Source organism: Musa acuminata, chromosome BXJ2-1 (assembly GCF_036884655.1).
Source record: "Musa acuminata AAA Group cultivar baxijiao chromosome BXJ2-1, Cavendish_Baxijiao_AAA, whole genome shotgun sequence".
Classification (NCBI taxonomy): Eukaryota; Viridiplantae; Streptophyta; class Magnoliopsida; order Zingiberales; family Musaceae; genus Musa; species Musa acuminata.
The window spans coordinates 24770937-24797562 of record NC_088338.1 but is presented as its reverse complement, the minus strand read 5'-3'; the positions used below and the strand labels follow the sequence as shown (position 1 = coordinate 24797562).

General features: G+C 50.6%; 36 pseudogenes; all 36 read right to left on the bottom strand.

Annotated features, from left to right (window-relative positions):
• Nucleotides 1-9606: 9606 nt before the first annotated feature.
• LOC135603479 (5S ribosomal RNA) lies at nt 9607-9725 on the bottom strand (annotated as a pseudogene).
• A 256-nt stretch (nt 9726-9981) lies between these two features.
• LOC135599442 (5S ribosomal RNA) lies at nt 9982-10102 on the bottom strand (annotated as a pseudogene).
• A 350-nt stretch (nt 10103-10452) lies between these two features.
• LOC135603417 (5S ribosomal RNA) lies at nt 10453-10571 on the bottom strand (annotated as a pseudogene).
• Nucleotides 10572-11390: 819 nt separating this feature from the next.
• Nucleotides 11391-11509, bottom strand: LOC135603883 (5S ribosomal RNA; annotated as a pseudogene).
• A 350-nt stretch (nt 11510-11859) lies between these two features.
• Nucleotides 11860-11978, bottom strand: LOC135603333 (5S ribosomal RNA; annotated as a pseudogene).
• A 350-nt stretch (nt 11979-12328) lies between these two features.
• On the bottom strand, nt 12329-12447 carry LOC135604156 (5S ribosomal RNA; annotated as a pseudogene).
• A 350-nt stretch (nt 12448-12797) lies between these two features.
• LOC135603913 (5S ribosomal RNA) lies at nt 12798-12916 on the bottom strand (annotated as a pseudogene).
• Nucleotides 12917-13266: 350 nt separating this feature from the next.
• On the bottom strand, nt 13267-13385 carry LOC135599278 (5S ribosomal RNA; annotated as a pseudogene).
• A 350-nt stretch (nt 13386-13735) lies between these two features.
• On the bottom strand, nt 13736-13854 carry LOC135604679 (5S ribosomal RNA; annotated as a pseudogene).
• A 256-nt stretch (nt 13855-14110) lies between these two features.
• On the bottom strand, nt 14111-14231 carry LOC135599539 (5S ribosomal RNA; annotated as a pseudogene).
• A 350-nt stretch (nt 14232-14581) lies between these two features.
• Nucleotides 14582-14700, bottom strand: LOC135602940 (5S ribosomal RNA; annotated as a pseudogene).
• Nucleotides 14701-15049: 349 nt separating this feature from the next.
• LOC135604512 (5S ribosomal RNA) lies at nt 15050-15168 on the bottom strand (annotated as a pseudogene).
• Nucleotides 15169-15518: 350 nt separating this feature from the next.
• Nucleotides 15519-15637, bottom strand: LOC135604420 (5S ribosomal RNA; annotated as a pseudogene).
• A 350-nt stretch (nt 15638-15987) lies between these two features.
• Nucleotides 15988-16106, bottom strand: LOC135599205 (5S ribosomal RNA; annotated as a pseudogene).
• Nucleotides 16107-16362: 256 nt separating this feature from the next.
• Nucleotides 16363-16483, bottom strand: LOC135599441 (5S ribosomal RNA; annotated as a pseudogene).
• Nucleotides 16484-16833: 350 nt separating this feature from the next.
• On the bottom strand, nt 16834-16952 carry LOC135604582 (5S ribosomal RNA; annotated as a pseudogene).
• A 350-nt stretch (nt 16953-17302) lies between these two features.
• LOC135599543 (5S ribosomal RNA) lies at nt 17303-17421 on the bottom strand (annotated as a pseudogene).
• A 350-nt stretch (nt 17422-17771) lies between these two features.
• Nucleotides 17772-17890, bottom strand: LOC135602806 (5S ribosomal RNA; annotated as a pseudogene).
• A 350-nt stretch (nt 17891-18240) lies between these two features.
• Nucleotides 18241-18359, bottom strand: LOC135604419 (5S ribosomal RNA; annotated as a pseudogene).
• Nucleotides 18360-18709: 350 nt separating this feature from the next.
• On the bottom strand, nt 18710-18828 carry LOC135604369 (5S ribosomal RNA; annotated as a pseudogene).
• Nucleotides 18829-19555: 727 nt separating this feature from the next.
• On the bottom strand, nt 19556-19674 carry LOC135604654 (5S ribosomal RNA; annotated as a pseudogene).
• Nucleotides 19675-20024: 350 nt separating this feature from the next.
• LOC135604215 (5S ribosomal RNA) lies at nt 20025-20143 on the bottom strand (annotated as a pseudogene).
• A 256-nt stretch (nt 20144-20399) lies between these two features.
• LOC135599440 (5S ribosomal RNA) lies at nt 20400-20520 on the bottom strand (annotated as a pseudogene).
• Nucleotides 20521-20870: 350 nt separating this feature from the next.
• Nucleotides 20871-20989, bottom strand: LOC135604059 (5S ribosomal RNA; annotated as a pseudogene).
• Nucleotides 20990-21339: 350 nt separating this feature from the next.
• On the bottom strand, nt 21340-21458 carry LOC135599471 (5S ribosomal RNA; annotated as a pseudogene).
• A 350-nt stretch (nt 21459-21808) lies between these two features.
• On the bottom strand, nt 21809-21927 carry LOC135602805 (5S ribosomal RNA; annotated as a pseudogene).
• A 350-nt stretch (nt 21928-22277) lies between these two features.
• LOC135604214 (5S ribosomal RNA) lies at nt 22278-22396 on the bottom strand (annotated as a pseudogene).
• A 256-nt stretch (nt 22397-22652) lies between these two features.
• Nucleotides 22653-22773, bottom strand: LOC135599439 (5S ribosomal RNA; annotated as a pseudogene).
• Nucleotides 22774-23123: 350 nt separating this feature from the next.
• LOC135604058 (5S ribosomal RNA) lies at nt 23124-23242 on the bottom strand (annotated as a pseudogene).
• Nucleotides 23243-23593: 351 nt separating this feature from the next.
• On the bottom strand, nt 23594-23712 carry LOC135599470 (5S ribosomal RNA; annotated as a pseudogene).
• A 350-nt stretch (nt 23713-24062) lies between these two features.
• LOC135603463 (5S ribosomal RNA) lies at nt 24063-24181 on the bottom strand (annotated as a pseudogene).
• A 350-nt stretch (nt 24182-24531) lies between these two features.
• LOC135603582 (5S ribosomal RNA) lies at nt 24532-24650 on the bottom strand (annotated as a pseudogene).
• A 350-nt stretch (nt 24651-25000) lies between these two features.
• On the bottom strand, nt 25001-25119 carry LOC135604259 (5S ribosomal RNA; annotated as a pseudogene).
• Nucleotides 25120-25469: 350 nt separating this feature from the next.
• Nucleotides 25470-25588, bottom strand: LOC135602859 (5S ribosomal RNA; annotated as a pseudogene).
• Nucleotides 25589-25938: 350 nt separating this feature from the next.
• On the bottom strand, nt 25939-26057 carry LOC135601936 (5S ribosomal RNA; annotated as a pseudogene).
• A 350-nt stretch (nt 26058-26407) lies between these two features.
• Nucleotides 26408-26526, bottom strand: LOC135604213 (5S ribosomal RNA; annotated as a pseudogene).
• Nucleotides 26527-26626: the final 100 nt, after the last annotated feature.

Sequence of the window (26626 nt, the reverse complement as noted above, 5' to 3'; positions counted from 1 at the left end):
GGCAGAATACAAGAATTCTCAAGGATACCATCTCATTAGATACCAAATCATACGTATCATGTCATTCAAAACATATTTGATCCATAACGAATGGAGCATAGAGTAATTGGAACATATCAATGGCAGATAGGACATTTTAGAACATATCAGTTCATAGCAAATGGAGCACAGAGTAATTGGAGCATATCAGTAACAAAGGAAACATATCGGAGCTTATCAATGGCGTATGAAATGTTCCGGAGCATATCAACGGCATATGGAACATTTCGAAGCAAAAATCATCAGTGAATGAAGCATTTCAGAGCATATCAGAAACAAATATCGTACAGAAGCTCAAACGTCGTCTTTGACGTTGCAAACATATCAATCTTATCCAAAGCATGTACAGAAACACATAACCAAAGCTCTGGATATCATATCAAACATACAGAAGGTGTAGTGGGATCTCAGTCAGAATGTGATTCATCCATTTCTGAATGACCACCTGATAAAAGTCTCCCACGTCTGGGAGCTCCATCCACCCACGTCTAGGTGAAGTCAAAGGGGGCCGGCAGAGCATCGCAGGCTCTAAGCAATATCCCACAAAGCGGGACCCCACAAAGCGGGCAAATAAGCGCATACCAGAATATCCCACAAAGCGGGACCCCACAAAGCGGGCAAATCAGCGCATACCCTTTACCATTTCTGGCAAAGGTCCAGACAATCCCACACACCAGAGTACAAAAGGGCAGTTTCAACAATAAGTAGCATATATCGGAAGCACACGCAGAACAACAAAGCGTACATGTGCCTTTACGAGTCAATCCGAAGTAAGCAATAATCTTTCACAAGTATATTCAGATTTGAAAGGAATTGAAAGCAAGGGCACATATGGAATCCAAGCAATCACATATAACTCAATTCAATAAGAAGATTTGATGAATTCAATGTCCAAAGGAATGAAACTGAAATAGGCACATATCGAAAGCAAATGCGGAACAATAGGATATACATGTGCCTATATGAGTCAATACGATATAGCATAAACGTTACACAACAGTTTTCAAGAATGCAATAATTTTAAGGACAAGAGCATACAAGAATTCAAAGTAGTAATATAAAGCTCAATTGAATAAGAAGGCTAAAAGATATCAATTTCCAAAGGAATGAAACCAGAATATGAGAAATCGACCAAAGCTCGATTTTTGGAAGAATACAGAAGGCACATTGAACAAATGATTCAAACGATCAATCGTGCTCCAATTTACTCAAAAATAATCATTGGATTATACTTTCAGATAAGACAGGCTTCATATGAATTGAACTGTCCAACAGAGAGAATTACAAATAATTTGGTAAGCAAGAGTCGTAGAACAAAATCTCTGTTGGCAAAATTCATAATGTCAGATTCAACAGATAACTGGGCAGGTGTTTGGATTCCAAATCTTTTAATCCATATATCAAAGAAAGGTCTACGAGTCTAGTTTCCAATGAAATCAGTTTTGAACAAATCAGAGTTTCCAACAAAGACTTATAGGCAGCTCGGTATCAAAAGGTCAGAATCTCAGAAATTGCACAGATTTGAATCGTTACGTCTAAACAGGAGATATATCAAATGCAAGGCTAGAACAATTCAAAGTTCCACATATTCAAAGCAAATGTGGAGATAAAATTGGCAATGAGGAAAGATCAGGATACTTGCAATAAGACATATCAGAGCAATTATAGGAGAAACGATCAGGGAACTTGCAATAAGACATATCAGAGCAATTATAGGAGAAACGAACAGGGAACTTGCAATAGAAAGGATCGAAACAAGCGGGAAACTTTCCTTTCAAAGATTTCGATCCGGAGATTCAAAGAAGGTGCCAGCCCAAATCCTTCTACTTTTCCTCCGTGTCCTCTCTCTGTTTCGTTTTGTGCTCTCGTTTTCTTCCTTTCTTCGCAACTACACCACGTGTCGAACATCGAGGCACAGTCACCTGCTCTCTCTTACTCTCATTCCTTCTTTTTTTTTCCAAAACGCAGCTGCCACAGCCGCCGCCGTTGCCGCTGCTACAATCGCAGCCCCCTTTTCCCCCTTTTCTTTCTTTTCTTTCCCAGCTGCAACTGCCGCAGTCGCAGTCGTAACCATGGCCGCAGCCACCTCAACCGCAGCCTTTTCTTTCTCCCCTGCTCTATTTCCTCTCCTTCTCTTCCAGCTGCAGCTGCCACTGCCACAGCTGCCTCTCCTTCTCCTCTTCCTCTCTTCTTCCCTTTTTCTTTCTCTTCTTCTTCATTTCCTTCTCTTCTTTCCCAGCTGCACTGCTGCAGTCGCAGCCTCAGCCACGGCCACAGCCTCTTCTTCCTCCCCTGCTTCTCTTCCAACTACAGCTGCCATCGCCGCAGCCGCAGCCCCTTCTTTCCCTTCTCTTCTTCCTCTCCTTCCCTTCTCTTCCTTCCTCTTACTCTTTCCCTGCCATAGCTGCAGCTGCCACAGCCGCAGCCGCAGCTACTTCTTTCCCTTCTCCTCTTCCTTCTCCTTCCTTTCTTCTTCTTCTCTTCTTCTCCTTCCTCCCCTTCTTCTTCCCGGCGTCACACACACCCTCTCCTCTGTTTCCTCTGCAGGGAACAGAGGTATCACAACCTCTTCTCCTGCTTCCCCTTCTTCTTCTCTTCCTCTTCTTCTTCTTCTGCTCTTCTCCTACCCGACACCCCACACGTCTCCTCTGTTTCCACCTGCAGGAAACAGAGGTGCTGCAGCCCTAGCTGCTGCCACCTCTCGCTCCTCTCCCTCTTCCCTCTCTTTTCCCTCTTCTTCTCCTTCTCTTCTTCTCCTCTTTCCCTTTTCCTCCCCGGCGTCACACACACCCTCTCCTCTGTTTCCTCTGCAGGAACAGAGGCATCACAACCTCTTCTCCTGCTTCCTCTTCTTCTTCTCTTCCTCTTCTTCTTCTTCTCCTCTTCGAACGCCCCACACCTCTCCTCTGTTTCCACCTGCAGGAAACAGAGGTGCTGCAGCCCTAGCTGCTGCCACCTCTCGCTCCTCTCCCTCTTCCCTCTCTTTTCCCTCTTCTTCTCCTTCTCTTCTTCTCCTCTTTCCCTTTTCCTCCCCAACGCCACACACCTCCTCGCTGCAGCCTTGCCGCAACTATTCTCCTCTCTTCTTTTTCTTCTTCTTCTACTTCTTCTTCTTCTCTTCTCCCTCTTCTTCCTCTCTTCTTCTCCCCACGCTCCACCGCTCCTCTCTCTGTTCGAGAAACAGACCCACGCCCCACCGCTTCTCTCTCTGTTCGAGAAACAGAGAGCGTGGGAGGCGGTGGGATAAAACCGAATTTTCGGTTTTCCTTTATCTTTTTTTTCTTTTTGCAACTTAACAGTTTAGTCCTTGAAATTTCCATATTTACATATAGGTCCCCCGATTTATAAATAAATCTTTATTAATAATTTTCAAAAGTGAGGGATATTACACTCTCCCCTCCTTAAAAGAAAATTTAGTCCTCTAAATTGATCATAGTTCAATCAACGAAAAGATGAGGATTATGATATCTTTATTTCCTCCTCCTGCTCTTAAATAGTTTCATCAATACAATACAATTACATAGTTATCCACGAGTGACCGAAATATTCTCCTCCTTGATCCTCAATAGACGGTAACCCAACCTTCAATAAATTTCTAAAAATACTTGCGCACCCTACAGTTAATCAAGCAAGTCATTACTTCAGGAAATACTCATTTTTTTATGGTCACCTGATTCAATTGTCTATAATCATTACAAAGCCTCAATGTTCCATACATCTTTTTAACTAACACCGGAGCACCCCATGATGAAATATTAAGCCAAATAAAATCCTCATTTAATAATCCTTGTAGTTGCTTTTCCAATTCCACTTACTCAAATGATATCTTTCCGTAGAGAGGCTTAGATATTGGGATTGTCTCAAGGACCAAATCAAAAGCAAAATCATATTTGGAGGTAATCCAAACAAGTCATCCTGAGATACATTAGGCAAGGAGATAAATAATGTCCAATATTCTCAAAATAAAAGATCGGCTGATCAAATATACTAAAAGTGATCATTTGTTATATACCAATCCATACTGGTATGATAAGAAGATAGCCAATTCATACCAAGTATAATATCATAACTCCAAATCTCTAGGAGAACTAAATCAGCAAAAATTCAAGTTCTCCAACAAAAATCAAGCAAGAGGACCAGATTCAAGTTCGTTATCAAAGAATCTCCAATGATTGTACTTACATATATCACATAATACAGTGGTCTAGGTTAAATACCCAAGTGATAAGCAAAATATTACGAATCAAATCGTAGATTGGACCCATGGTCGAACAAATATTTGCATTCTTTTATAAACATGCATAATACCTTTGACCACTAATTCAGAAGTTTCAGAATCATATTCAGTGATAGCATACACTCTGACATGGGCTGATGATTTATGAGGCAGTGACTCTTTCTTCTTGTTCAAATGGCAGTCTTTTGTTTTATGATCCACCCTTCCACAAACAAAATAGACTCCAGTCATTTGAAAACACAAACTTGTTTCGTAATTTAACTCACAATTCACACGTGATTGAGTCTTTTGTGGTGACTTCCTTTTTCAAATTCAAATGTCTTGACCCTCTTGTTATTACTTTCTGATTCATTTCCAATCATATTTTTATTGATAAACTTGTCCTTATCATTCTTGCCACTGATCTCCAAAAATTCTCTTTCTTTTTTTTTTTTCTTTTTTTTTTTCATTGTTCCCATTAATAATCAGCCTCTACTTCCAATATAAGGTGGCAAAAGAAATCTTTCGATCATCAGAATAATTTGTACATCATATATCTTCTCCGTTTGCATCATTCATTTTTCTGCCACCAATGAAATTAGGTCCACCATGCTTCCGCTGCGCCACTCTTATTCAATATCCCCGATTACCCCTTTCATCCCTCTTAATTAATCAGAAACAAATGAAATAGGAGGACCAAATGTCCTCGTCATCCCAGATTCCTAAAATGCATCAAAGAAAATTTCCACCGATCACTATAGTTCATTAGACCTCAATATATTTTGCACGTCAACATATCAAATATTTCAGTAATCCTCAAACAATGCTCTGATACCACCTCTGTCACGCCCCTCAAATATATCCGTGATTTTAAAACAATTTTCATCACAGACCAATCCAGGATCCAAACTAACGTTTGAGGACACTGAAAAACATTCAATCAAATTCACATCCATAAAACCTGTGCATTTTAAAATCATATATCACATCACTCGATAATTCACATTTATGGCAACCCAAGCCAACTTGACAAACACGAACAACATTTATAAATCCACAAGCTAAATAAATTATACAATCAGAACTCCAACTATTCACCACAAGTTCATATCGTCATAAATTAGACTTAACATTCCGAAATTCCAAATAAGAGAGATCTTCTAACACTTTTACACAGTATATCCATTTTGATTCATCGACAACATTTCATTACATACAAAACATACTTATACAACAATATCATAATAACCACCCAGACTTGCCCATAATTCTGAATAGCTATCCACTACCTCAGCCCAAATCAACATCTCGAAGAGTGACAAGCTGACTTGAAAGATTTATATAACAACGGAGTGAGCCAAAAACGGCTCAGCAAGTGACAAAGCATATTCAGAACAAAAGGAACGGTTTCAAACGAGTAAGGTATCATAATGCAAGGCAGAATACAAGAATTCTCAAGGATACCATCTCATTAGATACCAAATCATACGTATCATGTCATTCAAAACATATTTGATCCATAACGAATGGAGCATAGAGTAATTGGAACATATCAATGGCAGATAGGACATTTTAGAACATATCAGTTCATAGCAAATGGAGCACAGAGTAATTGGAGCATATCAGTAACAAAGGAAACATATCGGAGCTTATCAATGGCGTATGAAATGTTCCGGAGCATATCAACGGCATATGGAACATTTCGAAGCAAAAATCATCAGTGAATGAAGCATTTCAGAGCATATCAGAAACAAATATCGTACAGAAGCTCAAACGTCGTCTTTGACGTTGCAAACATATCAATCTTATCCAAAGCATGTACAGAAACACATAACCAAAGCTCTGGATATCATATCAAACATACAAAAGGTGTAGTGGGATCTCAGTCAGAATGTGATTCATCCATTTCTGAATGACCACCTGACAAAAGTCTCCCACGTCTGGGAGCTCCATCCACCCACGTCTAGGTGAAGTCAAAGGGGGCCGGCAGAGCATCGCAGGCTCTAAGCAATATCCCACAAAGCGGGACCCCACAAAGCGGGCAAATAAGCGCATACCAGAATATCCCACAAAGCGGGACCCCACAAAGCGGGCAAATCAGCGCATACCCTTTACCATTTCTGGCAAAGGTCCAGACAATCCCACACACCAGAGTACAAAAGGGCAGTTTCAATAATAAGTAGCATATATCGGAAGCACACGCGGAACAACAAAGCGTACATGTGCCTTTACGAGTCAATCCGAAGTAAGCAATAATCTTTCACAAGTATATTCAGATTTGAAAGGAATTGAAAGCAAGGGCACATATGGAATCCAAGCAATCACATATAACTCAATTCAATAAGAAGATTTGATGAATTCAATGTCCAAAGGAATGAAACTGGAATAGGCACATATCGAAAGCAAATGCGGAACAATAGGATATACATGTGCCTATATGAGTCAATACGATATAGCATAAACGTTACACAACAGTTTTCAAGAATGCAATAATTTTAAGGACAAGAGCATACAAGAATTCAAAGTAGTAATATAAAGCTCAATTGAATAAGAAGGCTAAAAGATATCAATTTCCAAAGGAATGAAACCAGAATATGAGAAATCGACCAAAGCTCGATTTCTGGCAGAATACAGAAGGCACATTGAACAAATGATTCAAACGATCAATCGTGCTCCAATTTACTCAAAAATAATCATTGGATTATACTTTCAGATAAGACAGGCTTCATATGAATTGAACTGTCCAACAGAGAGAATTACAAATAATTTGGTAAGCAAGAGTCGTAGAACAAAATCTCTGTTTGCAAAATTCATAATGTCAGATTCAACAGATAACTGGGCAGGTGTTTGGATTCCAAATCTTTTAATCCATATATCAAAGAAAGGTCTACGAGTCTAGTTTCCAATGAAATCAGTTTTGAACAAATCAGAGTTTCCAACAAAGACTTATAGGCAGCTCGGTATCGAAAGGTCAGAATCTCAGAAATTGCACAGATTTGAATCGTTACGTCTAAACAGGAGATATATCAAATGCAAGGCTAGAACAATTCAAAGTTCCTCATATTCAAAGCAAATGTGGAGATAAAATTGGCAGTGAAGAAAGATCAGGTTACTTGCAATAAGACATATCAGAGCAATTATAGGAGAAACGATCAGGGAACTTGCAATAAGACATATCAGAGTAATTATAGGAGAAACGAACAGGAAACTTGCAATAGAAAGGATCGAAACAAGTGAGAAACTTGCCTTTCAAAGATTTCGATCCGGAGATTCAAAGAAGGTGCCAGCCCAAATCCTTCTACTTTTCCTCCGTGTCCTCTCTCTGTTTCGTTTTGTGCTCTCGTTTTCTTCCTTTCTTCGCAACTACACCACGTGTCGAACATCGAGGCACAGTCACCTGCTCTCTCTTACTCTCATTCCTTCTTTTTTTTTCCCAAACGCAGCTGCCACAGTCGCCGCCGTTGCCGCTGCTACAATCGCAGCCCCTTTTTCCCCCTTTCCTTTCTTTTCTTTCCCAGCTGCAACTGCCGCAGTCGCAGTCGTAACCATGGCCGCAGCCACCTCAACCGCAGCCTTTTCTTTCTCCCCTGCTCTATTTCCTCTCCTTCTCTTCCAGCTGCAGCTGCCACTGCCACAGCTGCCTCTCCTTCTCCTCTTCCTCTCTTCTTCCCTTTTTCTTTCTCTTCTTCTTCATTTCCTTCTCTTCTTTCCCAGCTGCACTGCTGCAGTCGCAGCCTCAGCCACGGCCACAGCCTCTTCTTCCTCCCCTGCTCATCTTCCTCTCCTTCTTCTCTTCCAACTGCAGCTGCCATCGCCGCAGCCGCAGCCCCTTCTTTCCCTTCTCTTCTTCCTCTCCTTCCCTTCTCTTCCTTCCTCTTACTCTTTCCCTGCCATAGCTGCAGCTGCCACAGCCGCAGCCGCAGCTACTTCTTTCCCTTCTCCTCTTCCTTCTCCTTCCTTTCTTCTTCTTCTCTTCTTCTCCTTCCTCCCCTTCTTCTTCCCGGCGTCACACACACCCTCTCCTCTGTTTCCTCTGCAAGGAAACAGAGGTATCACAACCTCTTCTCCTGCTTCCCCTTCTTCTTCTCTTCCTCTTCTTCTTCTTCTGCTCTTCTCCTACCCGACACCCCACACGTCTCCTCTGTTTCCACCTGCAGGAAACAGAGGTGCTGCAGCCCTAGCTGCTGCCACCTCTCGCTCCTCTCCCTCTTCCCTCTCTTTTCCCTCTTCTTCTCCTTCTCTTCTTCTCCTCTTTCCCTTTTCCTCCCCGGCGTCACACACACCCTCTCCTCTGTTTCCTCTACAGGAACAGAGGCATCACAACCTCTTCTCCTGCTTCCTCTTCTTCTTCTCTTCCTCTTCTTCTTCTTCTCCTCTTCGAACGCCCCACACCTCTCCTCTGTTTCCACCTGCAGGAAACAGAGGTGCTGCAGCCCTAGCTGCTGCCACCTCTCGCTCCTCTCCCTCTTCCCTCTCGTTTCCCTCTTCTTCTCCTTCTCTTCTTCTCCTCTTTCCCTTTTCCTCCCCGGCGTCACACACACCCTCTCCTCTGTTTCCTCTGCAGGAACAGAGGCATCACAACCTCTTCTCCTGCTTCCTCTTCTTCTTCTCTTCCTCTTCTTCTTCTTCTCCTCTTCGAACGCCCCACACCTCTCCTCTGTTTCCACCTGCAGGAAACAGAGGTGCTGCAGCCCTAGCTGCTGCCACCTCTCGCTCCTCTCCCTCTTCCCTCTCTTTTCCCTCTTCTTCTCCTTCTCTTCTTCTCCTCTTTCCCTTTTCCTCCCCAACGCCACACACCTCCTCGCTGCAGCCTTGCCGCAGCTATTCTCCTCTCTTCTTTTTCTTCTTCTTCTTCTTCTTCTTCTCTTCTCCCTCTTCTTCCTCTCTTCTTCTCCCCACGCTCCACCGCTCCTCTCTCTGTTCGAGAAACAGACCCACGCCCCACCGCTTCTCTCTCTGTTCGAGGAACAGAGAGCGTGGGAGGCGGTGGGATAAAACCGAATTTTCGGTTTTCCTTTATCTTTTTTTTCTTTTTGCAACTTAACAGTTTAGTCCTTGAAATTTCCATATTTACATATAGGTCCCCCGATTTATAAATAAATCTTTATTAATAATTTTCAAAAGTGAGGGATATTACATAGCCCGACGACTGTGTATCGTTCACGGCAAGCGCGTGCCGAAACCATCGGCACTTTCTAGAATGATCTCGGAATCGCTATTGCGACCCCAATCCGGAAAGCTCTCTCCGAGCCCCTCGATACTGACTGCGTAGCAGTCACAGCAAATTTCCAGCCCCAAAACAATCGTCTCGGAGCTCTACGGGAGATGTTTCGTATCCCGGGATGCAAAAAGGAGTGCAACACGATGACTTCCCAGGGGGTCACCCATCGTAGTACTACTTTTGCCCAAGCACGCTTAACTTCGGTGTTTTGATGGGATCTGGTGATTTAGTGCTGCCATTATCGCACCCGTTTCGCGAGCTTCGTCCCTCGCCTATGTGCAAGTCACGGTCGGCGCATCAACGTCCGGAGCCTCTTGCCCGTCACGAAACTGTCTTCGCTTTCTCGAACGTTCACGAAATCCCTATTGCAAGCTCTCTCCGTGCCCTAGCCCGACGACTGCGTATCGGTCACGGCAAGCGCGTGCCGAAATCATCGGCACTTTCTAGAACGATCTCCGAATCGCTATTGCGACCCCAATCCGGAAAGCTCTCTCCGAGCCCCTCGATACTACTCTGGCCCAAGACTTCCCAGGGGGTCACCCATCGTAGTACTACTCTGGCCCAAGCACGCTTAACTTCGGTGTTTTGATGGGATCCGGTGATTTAGTGCTGCCATTATCGCACCCGTTTCCCGTGCTTCGTCCCTCGCCTATGTGTTCGTCGCGGTCGGCGCGTCAACGTCCGGAGCCTCATGCCCGTCACGAAACCGTCGTCGCTTTCTCGAACGTTCACGAAATCCCTATTGCAAGCTCTCTCCGAGCCCTAGCCCGACGACTGCGTATCGGTCACGGCTAGCGCGTTCCGAAATCATCGGCACTTTCTAGAACGATCTCGGAATCGCTATTGCGACCCCAATCCGGAAAGCTCTCTCCGAGCCCCTCGATACTGACTGCGTAGCGATCACAGCAAATTTCCAGCCCCAAAACAATCGTCTCGGAGCTCTACGGGAGATGTTTCGTATCCCGGGATGCAAAAAGGAGTGCAACACGATGACTTCCCAGGGGGTCACCCATCGTAGTACTACTCTGGCCCAAGCACGCTTAACTTCGGTGTTTCGATGGGATCCGGTGATTTAGTGCTGCCATTATCGCACCCGTTTCGCGAGCTTCGTCCCTCGCCTATGTGCACGTCGCGGTCGGCGCATCAACGTCCAGAGCCTCTTGCCCGTCACGAAACCGTCGTCGCTTTCTCGAACGTTCACGAAATCCCTATTGCAAGCCATCTCCGAGCCCTAGCCAGACGACTGTGTATCGGTCACGGCAAGCGCGTGCCGAAACCATCGGCACTTTCTAGAACGATCTCGGAATCGCTATTGCGACCCCAATCCGGAAAGCTCTCTCCGAGCCCCTCTATACTGACTGCGTAGCGGTCACAGCAAATTTCCAGCCCCAAAACAATCGTCTCGGAGCTCTACGGGAGATGTTTCGTATCTAGGGATGCAAAGAGGAGTGCAACACGAAGACTTACCAGGGGGTCAGCCATCGTAGTACTACTCTGGCCAAAGCACGCTTAACTTCGGTGTTTTGATAGGATCTGGTGATTTAGTGCTGCCATTATAGCACCCGTTTCGCGAGCTTCGTCCCTCGCCTATGTGTACGTCGCGGTCGGCGCATCAACGTCCGGAGCCTCTTGCCCGTCACGAAACCGTCATCGCTTTCTCGAACGTTCACGAAATCCCTATTGCAATCTCTCTCCGAGCCCTAGCCCGACGACTGCGTATCGGTCACGGCAAGCTCGTGCCGAAATCATCGGCACTTTCTAGAACGATCTCGGAATCGCTATTGCGACCCCAATCCAGAAAGCTCTCTCCGAGCCCCTCGATACTGACTGCGTAGCGGTCACAGCAAATTTCCAGCCCCAAAACATTCGTCTCGGAGCTCTACGGGAGATGTTTCGTATCCCGGGATGCAAAAAGGAGTGCAACATGAGGACTCCCCAGGGGGTCACCCATCGTAGTACTACTCTGGCCCAAGCACGCTTAACTTCGGTGTTTTGATGGGATCCGGTGATTTAGTGCTGCCATTATCGCACCCGTTTCCCGTGCTTCGTCCCTCGCCTATGTGTTCGTCGCGGTCGGCGCGTCAACGTCCGGAGCCTCTGGCCCGTCACGAAACCGTCGTCGCTTTCTCGAACGTTCACGAAATCCCTATTGCAAGCTCTCTCCGAGCCCTAGCCCGACGACTGCGTATCGGTCACGGCTAGCGCGTTCCGAAATCATCGGCACTTTCTAGAACGATCTCAGAATCGCTATTGCGACCCCAATCCGGAAAGCTCTCTCCGAGCCCCTCGATACTGACTGCGTAGCGGTCACAGCAAATTTCCAGCCCCAAAACAATCATCTCGGAGCTCTACGGGAGATGTTTCGTATCCCGGGATGCAAAAAGGAATGCAACACGATGACTTCCCAGGGGGTCACCCATCGTAGTACTACTCTGGCCCAAGCACGCTTAACTTCGGTGTTTTGATGGGATCCGGTGATTTAGTGCTGCCATTATCGCACCCGTTTCGCGAGCTTCGTCCCTCGCCTATGTGCACGTCACGGTCGGCGCATCAACGTCCGGAGCCTCTTGCCCGTCACGAAACCGTCGTCGCTTTCTCGAACGTTCACGAAATCCCTATTGCAAGCCCTCTCTGAGCCCTAGCCCGACGACTGTGTATCGGTCACGGCAAGCGCGTGCCGAAACCATCGGCACTTTCTAGAACGATCTCGGAATCGCTATTGCGACCCCAATCCGGAAAGCTCTCTCCGAGCCCCTCTATACTGTCTGCGTAGCGGTCACAGCAAATTTCCAGCCCCAAAACAATCGTCTCGGAGCTCTACGGGAGATGTTTCGTATCCCGGGAAGCAAAAAGGAGTGCAACACGAAGACTTCCCAGGGGGTCAGCCATCGTAGTACTACTCGGGCCCAAGCACGCTTAACTTCGGTGTTTTGATGGGATCCGGTGATTTAGTGCTGCCAGTATCGCACCCGTTTCGCGAGCTTCGTCCCTCGCCTATGTGCACGTCGCGGTCGGCGCATCAACGTCCAGAGCCTCTTGCCCGTCACGAAATCGTCGTCGCTTTCTCGAACGTTCACGAAATCCCTATTGCAAGCCCTCTCCGAGCCCTAGCCCGACGACTGTGTATCGGTCACGGCAAGCACGTGCCGAAACCATCGGCACTTTCTAGAACGATCTCGGAATCGCTATTGCGACCCCAATCCGGAAAGCTCTCTCCGAGCCCCTCTATACTGACAGCGTAGCGGTCACAGCAAATTTCCAGCCCCAAAACAATCGTCTCGGAGCTCTACGGGAGATGTTTCGTATCCCGGGATGCAAAAAGGAGTGCAACACGAAGACTTCCCAGGGGGTCAGCCATCGTAGTACTACTCTGGCCCAAGCACGCTTAACTTCGGTGTTTTGATGGGATCCGGGGATTTAGTGCTGCCATTATCGCACCCGTTTCGCGAGCTTCGTCCCTCGCCTATGTGCACGTCGCGGTCGGCGCATCAACGTCCAGAGCCTCTTGCCCGTCACGAAACCGTCGTCGCTTTCTCGAACGTTCACGAAATCCCTATTGCAAGCCCTCTCCGAGCCCTAGCCCGACGACTGTGTATCGGTCACGGCAAGCGCGTGCCGAAACCATCGGCACTTTCTAGAACGATCTCGGAATCGCTATTGCGACCCCAATCCGGAAAGCTCTCTCCGAGCCCCTCGATACTGACAGCGTAGCGGTCACAGCAAATTTCCAGCCCCAAAACAATCGTCTCGGAGCTCTTCGGGAGACGTTTCGTATCCCGGGATGCAAAAAGGAGTGCAACACGAGGACTTCCCAGGGGGTCACAAATCCTAGTACTACTCTGGCCCAAACATGCTTAACTTCGGTGTTTTGATGGGATCCGGTGATTTAGTGCTGCAATTATTGCACCCGTTTCGCGAGCTTCGTCCCTCGCCTATGTGCACGTCGCGGTCGGCGCATCAACGTCCGGAGCCTCTTGCCCGTCACGAAACTGTCGTCGCTTTCTCGGTCGTTCACGAAATCCCTATTGCAAGCTCTCTCCGTGCCCTAGCCCGACGACTGCGTATCGGTCACGGCAAGCGCGTGCCGAAATCATCGGCACTTTCTAGAACGATCTCGGAATCGCTATTGCGACCCCAATCCGGAAAGCTCTCTCCGAGCCCCTCGATACTGACTGCGTAGCGGTCACAGCAAATTTCCAACCCCAAAACAATCGTCTCGGAGCTCTACGGGAGATCTTTCGTTTCCCGGGATGCAGAAAGGAGTGCAACAAGATGACTTCCCAGGGGGTCACCCATCGTAGTACTACTTTTGCCCAAGCACGCGTAACTTCGGTGTTTTGATGGGATCTGGTGATTTAGTGCTGCCATTATCGCACCCGTTTCGCGAGCTTCGTCCCTCGCCTATGTGCAAGTCACGGTCGGCGCATCAACGTCCGGAGCCTCTTGCCCGTCACGAAACTGTCATCGCTTTCTCGAACGTTCACGAAATCCCTATTGCAAGCTCTCTCCGTGCCCTAGCCCGACGACTGCGTATCGGTCACGGCAAGCGCGTGCCGAAATCATCGGCACTTTCTAGAACGATCTCCGAATCGCTATTGCGACCCCAATCCGGAAAGCTCTCTCCGAGCCCCTCGATACTACTCTGGCCCAAGACTTCCCAGGGGGACACCCATCGTAGTACTACTCTGGCCCAAGCACGCTTAACTTCGGTGTTTTGATGGGATCCGGTGATTTAGTGCTGCCATTATCGCACCCGTTTCCCGTGCTTCGTCCCTCGCCTATGTGTTCGTCGCGGTCGGCGCGTCAACGTCCGGAGCCTCTTGCCCGTCACGAAACCGTCGTCGCTTTCTCGAACGTTCACGAAATCCCTATTGCAAGCTCTCTCCGAGCCCTAGCCCGACGACTGCGTATCGGTCACGGCTAGCGCGTTCCGAAATCATCGGCACTTTCTAGAACGATCTCGGAATCGCTATTGCGACCCCAATCCGGAAAGCTCTCTCCGAGCCCCTCGATACTGACGGCGTAGCGGTCACAGCAAATTTCCAGCCCCAAAACAATCGTCTCGGAGCTCTACGGGAGATGTTTCGTATCCCGGGATGCAAAAAGGAGTGCAACACGATGACTTCCCAGGGGGTCACCCATCGTAGTACTACTCTGGCCCAAGCACGCTTAACTTCGGTGTTTTGATGGGATCCGGTGATTTAGTGCTGCCATTATCGCACCCGTTTCGCGAGCTTCGTCCCTCGCCTATGTGCACGTCGCGGTCGGCGCATCAACGTCCAGAGCCTCTTGCCCGTCACGAAACCGTCGTCGCTTTCTCGAACGTTCACGAAATCCCTATTGCAAGCCCTCTCCGAGCCCTAGCCCGACGACTGTGTATCGGTCACGGCAAGCGCGTGCCGAAACCATCGGCACTTTCTAGAACGATCTCGGAATCGCTATTGCGACCCCAATCCGGAAAGCTCTCTCCGAGCCCCTCGATACTGACAGCGTAGCGGTCACAGCAAATTTCCAGCCCCAAAACAATCGTCTCGGAGCTCTTCGGGAGACGTTTCGTATCCCGGGATGCAAAAGGAGTGCAACACGAGGACTTCCCAGGGGGTCACAAATCCTAGTACTACTCTGGCCCAAGCATGCTTAACTTCGGTGTTTTGATGGGATCCGGTGATTTAGTGCTGCCATTATCGCACCCGTTTCGCGAGCTTCGTCCCTCGCCTATGTGCACGTCGCGGTCGGCGCATCAACGTCCGGAGCCTCTTGCCCGTCACGAAACTGTCGTCGCTTTCTCGAACGTTCACGAAATCCCTATTGCAAGCTCTCTCCGTGCCCTAGCCCGACGACTGCGTATCGGTCACGGTAAGCGCGTGCCGAAATCATCGGCACTTTCTAGAACGATCTCGGAATCGCTATTGCGACCCCAATCCGGAAAGCTCTCTCCGAGCCCCTCGATACTGACTGCGTAGCGGTCACAGCAAATTTCCAACCCCAAAACAATCGTCTCGGAGCTCTACGGGAGATCTTTCGTATCCCGGGATGCAAAAAGGAGTGCAACAAGATGACTTCCCAGGGGGTCACCCATCGTAGTACTACTTTTGCCCAAGCACGCTTAACTTCGGTGTTTTGATGGGATCTGGAGATTTAGTGCTGCCATTATCGCACCCGTTTCGCGAGCTTTGTCCCTCGCCTATGTGCAAGTCACGGTCGGCGCATCAACGTCCGGAGCCTCTTGCCCGTCACGAAACTGTCCTCGCTTTCTCGAACGTTCACGAAATCCCTATTGCAAGCTCTCTCCGTGCCCTAGCCCGACGACTGTGTATCGGTCACGGCAAGCGCGTGCCGAAATCATCGGCACTTTCTAGAACGATCTCCGAATCGCTATTGCGACCCCAATCCGGAAAGCTCTCTCCGAGCCCCTCGATACTGACTGCGTAGCGGTCACAGCAAATTTCCAACCCCAAAACAATCGTCTCGGAGCTCTACGGGAGATCTTTCGTATCCCGGGATGCAAAAAGGAGTGCAACAAGATGACTTCCCAGGGGGTCACCCATCGTAGTACTACTTTTGCCCAAGCACGCTTAACTTCGGTGTTTTGATGGGATCTGGTGATTTAGTGCTGCCATTATCGTACCCGTTTCGCGAGCTTCGTCCCTCGCCTATGTGCAAGTCACGGTCGGCGCATCAACGTCCGGAGCCTCTTGCCCGTCACGAAACTGTCATCGCTTTCTCGAACGTTCACGAAATCCCTATTGCAAGCTCTCTCCGTGCCCTAGCCCGACGACTGCGTATCGGTCACGGCAAGCGCGTGCCGAAATCATCGGCACTTTCTAGAACGATCTCCGAATCGCTATTGCGACCCCAATCCGTAAAGCTCTCTCCGAGCCCCTCGATACTACTCTGGCCCAAGACTTCCCAGGGGGTCACCCATCGTAGTACTACTCTGGCCCAAGCACGCTTAACTTCGGTGTTTTGATGGGATCCGGTGATTTAGTGCTGCCATTATCGCACCCGTTTCCCGTGCTTCGTCCCTCGCCTATGTGTTCGTCGCGGTCGGCGCGTCAACTTCCGGAGCCTCTTGCCCGTCACGAAACCGTCGTCGCTTTCTCGAACGTTCACGAAATCCCTATTGCAAGCTCTCTCCGAGCCTTAGCCCGACGACTGCGTATCGGTCACGGCAAGCGCGTTCCGAAATCGTCGGCACTTTCTAGAACGATCTCGGAATCGCTATTGCGACCCCAATCCGGAAAGCTCTCTCCGAGCCCCTCGATACTGACTGCGTAGCGGTCACAGCAAATTTCCAGCCCCAAAACAATCGTCTCGGAGCTCTACGGGAGATGTTTCGTATCCCGGGATGCAAAAAGGAGTGCAACACGAAGACTTCCCAGGGGGTCACCCATCGTAGTACTACTCTGGCCCAAGCAAGCTTAACTTCGGTGTTTTGATAGGATCTGGTGATTTAGTGCTGGCATTATCGCCCCTGTTTCGCGAGCTTCCTCCCTCGCCTATGTGCACGTCGCGGTCGGCGCATCAACGTCCGGAGCCTCTTGCCCGTCACGAAACCGTCGTCGCTTTCTCGAACGTTCACGAAATCCCTATTGCAAGCCCTATCCGAGCCCTAGCCCGACGACTGTGTATCGGTCACGGCAAGCGCGTGCCGAAACCATCGGCACTTTCTAGAACGATATCGGGATCGCTATTGCGACCCAAATCCGGAAAGCTCTCTCCGAGCCCCTCGATACTGACTGCGTAGCGGTCACAGCAAATTTCCAGCCCCAAAACAATCGTCTCGGAGCTCTACGGGAGATGTTTCGTATCCCGGGATGCAAAAAGGAGTGCAACACGAAGACTTCCCAGGGTGTCACCCATCGTAGTACTACTCTGGCCCAAGCACGCTTAACTTCGGTGTTTTGATAGGATCTGGAGATTTAGTGCTGCCATTATCGTACCCGTTTCGCGAGCTTCGTCCCTCGCCTATGTGTACGTCGCGGTCGGCGCGTCAACGTCCGGAGCCTCTTGCCCATCACGAAACCGTCATCGCTTTCTCGAACGTTCACGAAATCCCTATTGCAATCTCTCTCCGAGCCCTAGCCAGACGACTGCGTATCGGTCACGGCAAGCTCGTGCCGAAATCATCGGCACTTTCTAGAACGATCTCGGAATCGCTATTGCGACCCCAATCCGGAAAGCTCTCTACGAGCCCCTCGATACTGACTGCGTAGCGGTCACAGCAAATTTCCAGCCCCAAAACATTCGTCTCGGAGCTCTACGGGAGATGTTTCGTATCCCGGGATGCAAAAAGGAGTGCAACATGAGGACTTCCCAGGGGGTCACCCATCGTAGTACTACTCTGGCCCAAGCACGCTTAACTTCGGTGTTTTGATGGGATCCGGTGATTTAGTGCTGCCATTATCGCACCCGTTTCCCGTGCTTCGTCCCTCGCCTATGTGTTCGTCGCGGTCGGCGCGTCAACGTCCGGAGCCTCTTGCCCGTCACGAAACCTTCGTCGCTTTCTCGAACGTTCACGAAATCCCTATTGCAAGCTCTCTCCGAGCCCTAGCCCGACGACTGCGTATCGGTCACGGCAAGCGCGTTCCGAAATCATCGGCACTTTCTAGAACGATCTCGGAATCGCTATTGCGACCCCAATCCGGAAAGCTCTCTCCGAGCCCCTCGATACTGACTGCGTAGCGGTCACAGCAAATTTCCAACCCCAAAACAATCGTCTCGGAGCTCTACGGGAGATCTTTCGTATCCCGGGATGCAAAAAGGAGTGCAACAAGATGACTTCCCAGGGGGTCACCCATCGTAGTACTACTTTTGCCCAAGCACGCTTAACTTCGGTGTTTTGATGGGATCTGGAGATTTAGTGCTGCCATTATCGCACCCGTTTCGCGAGCTTCGTCCCTCGCCTATGTGCAAGTCACGGTCGGCGCATCAACGTCCGGAGCCTCTTGCCCGTCACGAAACTGTCCTCGCTTTCTCGAACGTTCACGAAATCCCTATTGCAAGCTCTCTCCGTGCCCTAGCCCGACGACTGTGTATCGGTCACGGCAAGCGCGTGCCGAAATCATCGGCACTTTCTAGAACGATCTCCGAATCGCTATTGCGACCCCAATCCGGAAAGCTCTCTCCGAGCCCCTCGATACTGACTGCGTAGCGGTCACAGCAAATTTCCAACCCCAAAACAATCGTCTCGGAGCTCTACGGGAGATCTTTCGTATCCCGGGATGCAAAAAGGAGTGCAACAAGATGACTTCCCAGGGGGTCACCCATCGTAGTACTACTTTTGCCCAAGCACGCTTAACTTCGGTGTTTTGATGGGATCTGGTGATTTAGTGCTGCCATTATCACACCCGTTTCGCGAGCTTCGTCCCTCGCCTATGTGCAAGTCACGGTCGGCGCATCAACGTCCGGAGCCTCTTGCCCGTCACGAAACTGTCATCGCTTTCTCGAACGTTCACGATATCCCTATTGCAAGCTCTCTCCGTGCCCTAGCCCGACGACTGCGTATCGGTCACGGCAAGCGCGTGCCGAAATCATCGGCACTTTCTAGAACGATCTCCGAATCGCTATTGCGACCCCAATCCGGAAAGCTCTCTCCGAGCCCCTCGATACTACTCTGGCCCAAGACTTCCCAGGGGGTCACCCATCGTAGTACTACTATGGCCCAAGCACGCTTAACTTCGATGTTTTGATGGGATCCGGTGATTTAGTGCTGCCATTATCGCACCCGTTTCCCGTGCTTCGTCCCTCGCCTATGTGTTCGTCGCGGTCGGCGCGTCAACATCCGGAGCCTCTTGCCCGTCACGAAACCGTCGTCGCTTTCTCGAACGTTCACGAAATCCCTATTGCAAGCTCTCTCCGAGCCCTAGCCCGACGACTGCGTATCGGTCACGGCAAGCGCGTTCCGAAATCGTCGGCACTTTCTAGAACGATCTCGGAATCGCTATTGCGACCCCAATCCGGAAAGCTCTCTCCGAGCCCCTCGATACTGACTGCGTAGCGGTCACAGCAAATTTCCAACCCCAAAACAATCGTCTCGGAGCTCTACGGGAGATCTATCGTATCCTGGGATGCAAAAAGGAGTGCAACAAGATGACTTCCCAGGGGGTCACCCATCGTAGTACTACTTTTGCCCAAGCACGCTTAACTTCGGTGTTTTGAAGGGATCTGGAGATTTAGTGCTGCCATTATCGCACCCGTTTCGCGAGCTTCGTCCCTCGCCTATGTGCAAGTCACGGTCGGCGCATCAACGTCCGGAGCCTCTTGCCCGTCACGAAACTGTCCTCGCTTTCTCGAACGTTCACGAAATCCCTATTGCAAGCTCTCTCCGTGCCCTAGCCCGACGACTGTGTATCGGTCACGGCAAGCGCGTGCCGAAATCATCGGCACTTTCTAGAACGATCTCCGAATCGCTATTGCGACCCCAATCCGGAAAGCTCTCTCCGAGCCCCTCGATACTGACTGCGTAGCGGTCACAGCAAATTTCCAACCCCAAAACAATCGTCTCGGAGCTCTACGGGAGATCTTTCGTATCCCGGGATGCAAAAAGGAGTGCAACAAGATGACTTCCCAGGGGGTCACCCATCGTAGTACTACTTTTGCCCAAGCACGCTTAACTTCGGTGTTTTGATGGGATCTGGTGATTTAGTGCTGCCATTATCGCACCCGTTTCGCGAGCTTCGTCCCTCGCCTATGTGCAAGTCACGGTCGGCGCATCAACGTCCGGAGCCTCTTGCCCATCACGAAACTGTCATCGCTTTCTCGAACGTTCACGAAATCCCTATTGCAAGCTCTCTCCGTGCCCTAGCCCGACGACTGCGTATCGGTCACGGCAAGCGCGTGCCGAAATCATCGGCACTTTCTAGAACGATCTCCGAATCGCTATTGCGACCCCAATCCGGAAAGCTCTCTCCGAGCCCCTCGATACTACTCTGGCCCAAGACTTCCCAGGGGGTCACCCATCGTAGTACTACTCTGGCCCAAGCACGCTTAACTTCGGTGTTTTGATGGGATCCGGTGATTTAGTGCTGCCATTATCGCACCCGTTTCCCGTGCTTCGTCCCTCGCCTATGTGTTCGTTGCGGTCGGCGCGTCAACTTCCGGAGCCTCTTGCCCGTCACGAAACCGTCGTCGCTTTCTCGAACGTTCACGAAATCCCTATTGCAAGCTCTCTCCGAGCCCTAGCCCGACGACTGCGTATCGGTCACGGCAAGCGCGTTCCGAAATCGTCGGCACTTTCTAGAACGATCTCGGAATCGCTATTGCGACCCCAATCCGGAAAGCTCTCTCCGAGCCCCTCGATACTGACTGCGTAGCGGTCACAGCAAATTTCCAGCCCCAAAACAATCGTCTCGGAGCTCTACGGGAGATGTTTCGTATCCCGGGATGCAAAAAGGAGTGCAACACGAAGACTTCCCAGGGGGTCACCCATCGTAGTACTACTCTGGCCCAAGCACGCTTAACTTCGGTGTTTTGATAGGATCTGGTGATTTAGTGCTGGCATTATCGCCCCTGTTTCGCGAGCTTCCTCCCTCGCCTATGTGCACGTCGCGGTCGGCGCATCAACGTCCGGAGCCTCTTGCCCGTCACGAAACCGTCGTCGCTTTCTCGAACGTTCACGAAATCCCTATTGCAAGCCCTATCCGAGCCCTAGCCCGACGACTGTGTATCGGTCACGGCAAGCGCGTGCCGAAACCATCGGCACTTTCTAGAACGATATCGGGATCGCTATTGCGACCCAAATCCGGAAAGCTCTCTCCGAGCCCCTCGATACTGACTGCGTAGCGGTCACAGCAAATTTCCAGCCCCAAAACAATCGTCTCGGAGCTCTACGGGAGATGTTTCGTATCCCGGGATGCAAAAAGGAGTGCAACACGAAGACTTCCCAGGGTGTCACCCATCGTAGTACTACTCTGGCCCAAGCACGCTTAACTTCGGTGTTTTGATAGGATCTGGTGATTTAGTGCTGCCATTATCGTACCCGTTTCGCGAGCTTCGTCCCTCGCCTATGTGTACGTCGCGGTCGGCGCGTCAACGTCCGGAGCCTCTTGCCCGTCACGAAACCGTCATCGCTTTCTCGAACGTTCACGAAATCCCTATTGCAATCTCTCTCCGAGCCCTAGCCAGACGACTGCGTATCGGTCACGGCAAGCTCGTGCCGAAATCATCGGCACTTTCTAGAACGATCTCGGAATCGCTATTGCGACCCCAATCCGGAAAGCTCTCTACGAGCCCCTCGATACTGACTGCGTAGCGGTCACAGCAAATTTCCAGCCCCAAAACATTCGTCTCGGAGCTCTACGGGAGATGTTTCGTATCCCGGGATGCAAAAAGGAGTGCAACATGAGGACTTCCCAGGGGGTCACCCATCGTAGTACTACTCTGGCCCAAGCACGCTTAACTTCGGTGTTTTGATGGGATCCGGTGATTTAGTGCTGCCATTATCGCACCCGTTTCCCGTGCTTCGTCCCTCGCCTATGTGTTCGTCGCGGTCGGCGCGTCAACGTCCGGAGCCTCTTGCCCGTCACGAAATCTTCGTCGCTTTCTCGAACGTTCACGAAATCCCTATTGCAAGCTCTCTCCGAGCCCTAGCCCGACGACTGCGTATCGGTCACGGCAAGCGCGTTCCGAAATCATCGGCACTTTCTAGAACGATCTCGGAATCGCTATTGCGACCCCAATCCGGAAAGCTCTCTCCGAGCCCCTCGATACTGACTGCGTAGCGGTCACAGCAAATTTCCAACCCCAAAACAATCGTCTCGGAGCTCTACGGGAGATCTTTCGTATCCCGGGATGCAAAAAGGAGTGCAACAAGATGACTTCCCAGGGGGTCACCCATCGTAGTACTACTTTTGCCCAAGCACGCTTAACTTCGGTGTTTTGATGGGATCTGGTGATTTAGTGCTGCCATTATCGCACCCGTTTCGCGAGCTTCGTCCCTCGCCTATGTGCAAGTCACGGTCGGCGCATCAACGTCCGGAGCCTCTTGCCCATCACGAAACTGTCATCGCTTTCTCGAACGTTCACGAAATCCCTATTGCAAGCTCTCTCCGTGCCCTAGCCCGACGACTGCGTATCGGTCACGGCAAGCGCGTGCCGAAATCATCGGCACTTTCTAGAACGATCTCCGAATCGCTATTGCGACCCCAATCCGGAAAGCTCTCTCCGAGCCCCTCGATACTACTCTGGCCCAAGACTTCCCAGGGGGTCACCCATCGTAGTACTACTCTGGCCCAAGCACGCTTAACTTCGGTGTTTTGATGGGATCCGGTGATTTAGTGCTGCCATTATCGCACCCGTTTCCCGTGCTTCGTCCCTCGCCTATGTGTTCGTTGCGGTCGGCGCGTCAACTTCCGGAGCCTCTTGCCCGTCACGAAACCGTCGTCGCTTTCTCGAACGTTCACGAAATCCCTATTGCAAGCTCTCTCCGAGCCCTAGCCCGACGACTGCGTATCGGTCACGGCAAGCGCGTTCCGAAATCGTCGGCACTTTCTAGAACGATCTCGGAATCGCTATTGCGACCCCAATCCGGAAAGCTCTCTCCGAGCCCCTCGATACTGACTGCGTAGCGGTCACAGCAAATTTCCAGCCCCAAAACAATCGTCTCGGAGCTCTACGGGAGATGTTTCGTATCCCGGGATGCAAAAAGGAGTGCAACACGAAGACTTCCCAGGGGGTCACCCATCGTAGTACTACTCTGGCCCAAGCACGCTTAACTTCGGTGTTTTGATAGGATCTGGTGATTTAGTGCTGGCATTATCGCCCCTGTTTCGCGAGCTTCCTCCCTCGCCTATGTGCACGTCGCGGTCGGCGCATCAACGTCCGGAGCCTCTTGCCCGTCACGAAACCGTCGTCGCTTTCTCGAACGTTCACGAAATCCCTATTGCAAGCCCTATCCGAGCCCTAGCCCGACGACTGTGTATCGGTCACGGCAAGCGCGTGCCGAAACCATCGGCACTTTCTAGAACGATATCGGGATCGCTATTGCGACCCAAATCCGGAAAGCTCTCTCCGAGCCCCCTCGATACTAACTGCGTAGCGGTCACAGCAAATTTCCAGCCCCAAAACAATCGTCTCGGAGCTCTACGGGAGATGTTTCGTATCCCGGGATGCAAAAAGGAGTGCAACACGAAGACTTCCCAGGGTGTCACCCATCGTAGTACTACTCTGGCCCAAGCACGCTTAACTTCGGTGTTTTGATAGGATCTGGTGATTTAGTGCTGCCATTATCGTACCCGTTTCGCGAGCTTCGTCCCTCGCCTATGTGTACGTCGCGGTCGGCGCGTCAACGTCCGGAGCCTCTTGCCCGTCACGAAACCGTCATCGCTTTCTCGAACGTTCACGAAATCCCTATTGCAATCTCTCTCCGAGCCCTAGCCAGACGACTGCGTATCGGTCACGGCAAGCTCGTGCCGAAATCATCGGCACTTTCTAGAACGATCTCGGAATCGCTATTGCGACCCCAATCCGGAAAGCTCTCTACGAGCCCCTCGATACTGACTGCGTAGCGGTCACAGCAAATTTCCAGCCCCAAAACATTCGTCTCGGAGCTCTACGGGAGATGTTTCGTATCCCGGGATGCAAAAAGGAGTGCAACATGAGGACTTCCTAGGGGGTCACCCATCGTAGTACTACTCTGGCCCAAGCACGCTTAACTTCGGTGTTTTGATGGGATCCGGTGATTTAGTGCTGCCATTATCGCACCCGTTTCCCGTGCTTCGTCCCTCGCCTATGTGTTCGTCGCGGTCGGCGCGTCAACGTCCGGAGCCTCTTGCCCGTCACGAAATCTTCGTCGCTTTCTCGAACGTTCACGAAATCCCTATTGCAAGCTCTCTCCGAGCCCTAGCCCGACGACTGCGTATCGGTCACGGCAAGCGCGTTCCGAAATCATCGGCACTTTCTAGAACGATCTCGGAATCGCTATTGCGACCCCAATCCGGAAAGCTCTCTCCGAGCCCCTCGATACTGACTGCGTAGCGGTCACAGCAAATTTCCAGCCCCAAAACAATCGTCTCGGAGCTCTACGGGAGATGTTTCGTATCCCGGGATGCAAAAAGGAGTGCAACACGATGACTTCCCAGGGGGTCACCCATCGTAGTACTACTCTGGCCCAAGCACGCTTAACTTCGGTGTTTTCATGGGATCCGGTGATTTAGTGCTGCCATTATCGCACCCGTTTCGCAAGCTTCGTCCATCGCCTATGTGCACGTCACGGTCGGCGCATCAACGTCCGGAGCCTCTTGCCCGTCACGAAACCGTCGTCGCTTTCTCGAATGTTCACGAAATCCCTATTGCAAGCCCTCTCCGAGCCCTAGCCCGACGACTGCGTATCGGTGACGGCAAGCGCGTGCCGAAATCATCGGCACTTTCTAGAACGATCTCGGAATCGCTATTGCGACCCCAATCAGGAAAGCTCTCTCCGAGCCCCTCGATACTGACTGCGTAGCGGTCACAGCAAATTTCCAGCCCCAAAACAATCGTCTCGGAGCTCTACGGGAGATGTTTCATATCCCGGGATGCAAAAAGGAGTGCAACATGAAGACTTCCCAGGGGGTCACCCATCGTAGTACTACTCTGGCCCAAGCACGCTTAACTTCGGTGTTTTGATAGGATCTGGTGATTTAGTGCTAGCATTATCGCACCCGTTTCCCGTGCTTCGTCCCTCGCCTATGTGTACGTCGCGGTCGGCGCGTCAACGACCGGAGCCTCTTGCCCGTCACGAAACCGTCGTCGCTTTCTCGAACGTTCACGAAATCCCTATTGCAAGCCCTCTCCGAGCCCTAGCCCGACGACTGTGTATCGGACACGGCAAGCGCGTGCCGAAACCATCGGCACTTTCTAGAACGATCTCGGAATCGCTATTGCGACCCCAATCCGGAAAGCTCTCTCCGAGCCCCTCTATACTGACTGCGTATCGGTCACAGCAAATTTCCAGCCCCAAAACAATCGTCTCGGAGCTCTACGGGAGATGTTTCGTATCCCGGGTTGCAAAAAAGAGTGCAACACGAAGACTTCCCAGGGGGTCACCCATCGTAGTACTACTCTGGCCCAAGCACGCTTAACTTCGGTGTTTTGATAGGATCTGGTGATTTAGTGCTGGCATTATCGCACCCGTTTCCCGTGCTTCGTCCCTCGCCTACGTGTACGTCGCGGTCGGCGCATCAACGTCCGGAGCCTATTGCCCGTCACGAAACCGTCGTCGCTTTCTCGAACATTCACGAAATCCCTATTGCAAACCCTCTCCGAGCCCTAGCCCGATGACTGTGTATCGGTCACGGCAAGCGCGTGCCGAAACCATCGGCACTTTCTAGAACGATCTCGGAATCGCTATTGCGACCCCATTCTGGAAAGCTCTCTCCGAGCCCCTCTATACTGACTGCGTAGCGGTCACAGCAAATTTCCAGCCCCAAAACAATCGTCTCGGAGCTCTACGGGAGATGTTTCGTATCCCGAGATGCAAAAAGGAGTGCAACACGAAGACTTCCCAGGGGGTCACCCATCGTAGTACTACTCTGGCCCAAGCACGCTTAACTTCGGTGTTTTGATAGGATCCGGTGATTTAGTGCTGGCATTATCGCACCCGTTTCCCGTGCTTCGTCCCTCGCCTATGTGTACGTCGCGATCGGCGCGTCAACGTCCGGAGCCTCTTGCCCGTCACGAAACCGTTTTCGCTTTCTCGAACGTTCACGAAATCCCATTTGCAAGCCCTCTCCGAGCCCTAGCCCGACGACTGTGTATCGGTCACGGCAAGCGCGTGCCGAAACCATCGGCACTTTCTAGAACGATCTCGGAATTGCTATTGCGACCCCAATCCGGAAAGCTCTCTCCGAGACCCTCTATACTGATTGCGTAGCGGTCACAGCAAATTTCCAGCCCCAAAACAATCGTCTCGGAGCTCAACGGGAGATGTTTCGTATCCCGAGATGCAAAAAGGAGTGCAACACGAAGACTTCCCAGGGGGTCACCCATCGTAGTACTACTCTGGCCAAAGGACGCTTAACTTCGGTGTTTTGATAGGATCCGGTGATTTAGTGCTGGCATTATCGCACCCGTTTCCCGTGCTTCGTCCCTCGCCTATGTGTACGTCGCGGTCGGCGCATCAACGTCCGGAGCCTCTTGCCCGTCACGAAACCGTCGTCGCTTTCTCGAAC